Source organism: Lolium perenne, chromosome 7 (assembly GCF_019359855.2).
Source record: "Lolium perenne isolate Kyuss_39 chromosome 7, Kyuss_2.0, whole genome shotgun sequence".
Lineage (NCBI taxonomy): Eukaryota > Viridiplantae > Streptophyta > Magnoliopsida > Poales > Poaceae > Lolium > Lolium perenne.
In genome coordinates this window covers 331,777,167-331,780,437 of record NC_067250.2, presented here as the reverse complement: position 1 = coordinate 331,780,437, position 3,271 = coordinate 331,777,167, and the positions used below count along the sequence as shown (strand labels likewise).

General features: G+C 40.1%; 1 long non-coding RNA gene across 1 annotated transcript; it reads right to left on the bottom strand.

Moving 5' to 3' along the window:
- Nucleotides 1–608: 608 nt before the first annotated feature.
- LOC127314188 (uncharacterized) lies at nucleotides 609–2,845 on the bottom strand. Its single transcript, XR_007859473.2, has 5 exons — nucleotides 2,603–2,845; nucleotides 2,221–2,269; nucleotides 1,846–1,910; nucleotides 988–1,114; nucleotides 609–892 (listed from the first exon to the last, which is right to left on the bottom strand). It is a non-coding gene; the product is annotated as an uncharacterized lncRNA (long non-coding RNA).
- Between the last annotated feature and the right edge of the window lie 426 nt (nucleotides 2,846–3,271).

The window sequence follows — 3,271 nt, the reverse complement described above, 5'->3', positions numbered from 1 at the left end:
AAAATGTTAGAATCCTCTTCGCCAGCTTCTCTTCGGAGTATCCTCATGCTTCTCATCGCCTCCCCTGCTTGTCCCATTGCTCATAGCTCTGTTTTGCTATGTGCGCCGACAATAGTTAGCTAGGTGTGAAGGTGAATTAGTGTCCTCTCCCTTCTTTCAATTCCTACTGAAACTTTACCCTGGACAGTATTTAGATAGACATGTTTTATACTTCATATAGTAATTCTAAAATGGAACAAATATGATTGTCTGTCTTAGCCAAGGCGAGACGAAATTAAGGGATACACATGCCACAAACTAATATTTCAAAGAGGTAAAAGAAAAGAAGAAGTAGAGTTTAATCCTCAAGCGCTATGAAAGTTTGCAAATTTTGGTCGGCCAGGTGATGCAGTGGTTTCAGTGAACAAATGAAAAATAAGTTTGCATCTCTAAAACTGAAATGCAAATACACACAAGGTAAGTCTGCGTGCACCAGACCACTTCATTTCTATTATCAGCTCAAACACATGAAGTTTATCTTTGTAATATCTTTCTATTATGCAAATAAACACATAAAGGTCGTATTCATATTGTCTTTTACAAAATTCATGCTCTAAAAGAGGGGGAAACATAATCACATCCCAAATCCAATGTGAGAACTACAATGACCAAATCCAAATTGGAGATGTTTTAGCCCAGAAAATTTAGCTCCCACTGCAGGGTTTCACTCATTGGATGCTCCGCCTATCAAGGACCACTTGATAAGCTGAAACACCTCTCAAGAGTAGCTCTTTTATTTTTCTGGATCGCATACCCAAATGGGTGTTCTTTGATATCAACGAAAGACCTTTAACTTCTCTCCGAGGATTATATTTAGTGAAGTACTTGATTTACCATTGGATGCATTTATCACCTGGAACCAATTTAAAAAATATGATCAGCTCTCGCAACTGCATGGGCAAACAAAGGTAGCAAAGGTAACTCGGTACACATTCAAAATCAACTAACTTGGCCAGTGAAAAATCCCTGCAACTTAGTTTTCCTAGCCCGATAGTGCTTGAGTTTCTTTGGGTTGTTGGCGAGTACTTGATCTACCATGGCATCAGTTGTTGTTGGATCTGCTATCTTCCATTTCCTAGCAGTAAGTATTAGTTAGAAAACCAAAGCAGAGACTGAAAACACTAAAACAGCATAGATCGTGGTCAACTGTTACTATCTCAACACAAATATATTAGGAGAGTGCACATCATATTTTTCCTTAATTTCAGCTTTCAATTTCATAAACACGGTACTCATTTGGTTGCTCCTCAACCAAAGGAACAAGCGAAAAGCTGGTAACACTTGATCCAAGTGGCAGCGACACAGGGTTGGTTAATTATACTTTTTTAAACTTTCAAACTACCTTGGTTACAGATAGTTACCAATGTGGCCACATTTACAACAAAATCTGACACTTCAGCCCTTGGCAATGAGCTCAACTAAAATCTGCAAGAGGAAGAATCAGGAAGGAAAAGGAAGTAGTTTCAGAATTATTCTTATATCGTAAGTAGTTTAACATGTCTTTAGGTAGTTTAACATGCATGTTCTCCAAATAATTATGTAATAAGTAGATCTTCGCCGAGCTCACTGCAAGATCACACTTCTGAAAAGAGGATTGTAATTTGATTTGTCTCTTCCAGAAAATATGGCTTTGTATCAATACGTGCAATGATGCATACTGGTCAGGTTGAAAATCAAGAAACAACTTACAAAAATAGATGTGCATACGAATCATGCAACAATACGAATTTGAAGAGATGACAAAGAACCTTCTCTCATGGATATGGATTATGTATTCATAGTTTTCATAGGCGATCGGCATCTTACTCGAGCACCTAGCAAAGATGTGTCCTTGTGAGCAACCCGGAAGTAGAACAAAGAAGATCGAGGACCTATAATAGTAACACCCTTTTAGTAAAATGGTTACTTAAAACTTTACATGGTCAACATTACAAAGAAGTATAAAAACTACTCTGGGATTATGCAGGTAAATTGTTTATTTGTGAATCTGGTGGAATCTAAAAAAAAAAAAAAGCAAAGATGTGAATACATATATTTAACAGCTACTACAAAAGGAAAAATCTTACTCATCCTTAAAATATCATGTCCGAAATGTTTGATATGATAAAACAAAGAAAATCATTTATTTGTTGCGGATATCCAAAATATATATGTACTGGAAAGCTTTAAACTAAGGGGTACCTTGATAAAAATGTTGTTGCAGTCTTGCCGACGCCATCATATTCTTCGTCTGTTGAAATATATTCATTAGTGAGTGAATAATATATGGCACATGATTTGCCATGTTTTTCTAACGAAACATCAACACAATTCCTAGTGTATGTATATGCATGCAGCGATATGGAAAACCAGGGGCTCGCTGCATTATCATGGATTCATGGGTGGTGGTGGTGGTGGACGTGGTTCCGATTCAACGCCGGGACAGGGTACGTGGCACGTGCACGACCATTTCATGAGCGTTCGTTAGCTTGCTGCTACCTTTATCCCACTCAGGACTGTGTAGGAGATGCGTACATCATACAAGGAGATGCATCAAGCCAGCAAACCAGAGCCGCCACCCTACCGCAAGTGAAGATGTCGAAGTGGTTGAAAAAGACGGCCAACGGCCACGAGGCGAGGCCCTCGTCGCGCAGCTGTCGGACCTCTCCGCCTCGACGATGTAGGAGCTGCCACACGCAGCTCCCCTTCTTCTTCAACCTCTCTCTACTCTCTCACAAGAACACACCCAGGCTAACACACACACACATGTATCAAGGAAGAACACAGAAGCTTTGCCGCGAGACTCCCAACCACAAGTGCTACATTTTCCACTCTTTCTCATATACTTAACCAAACTGATTACAGTGCTTAAATAGGACACAATGCACGCACACATGCCAGGCACAACGGCCTGATCCTATACTCACTCGATCACTTCCCACTACCGAGTGCATGCACACAGACGTGAGGCACTACCAAGTCAATGCTGATCACTAGAAGCTAGCACATGTCAGAACTAACGACTACTACTTCTCTGAACGTCTACCACATGACTCGGCCAAACGCAATGCGCCTTGGATATAGCCAGCTAACTAACACTGGCACATCAGCTTGCATGTACCCATGTATGTACTTGCCGCAGCCTACGTGCTATCTTTGATCTAATACATGCATGAACTAAAATCAGACACTAACTAACAAGATTAGTTCCAACAATCACCTCTCTAATCTTGTTACTATTTATTCCTCTCTC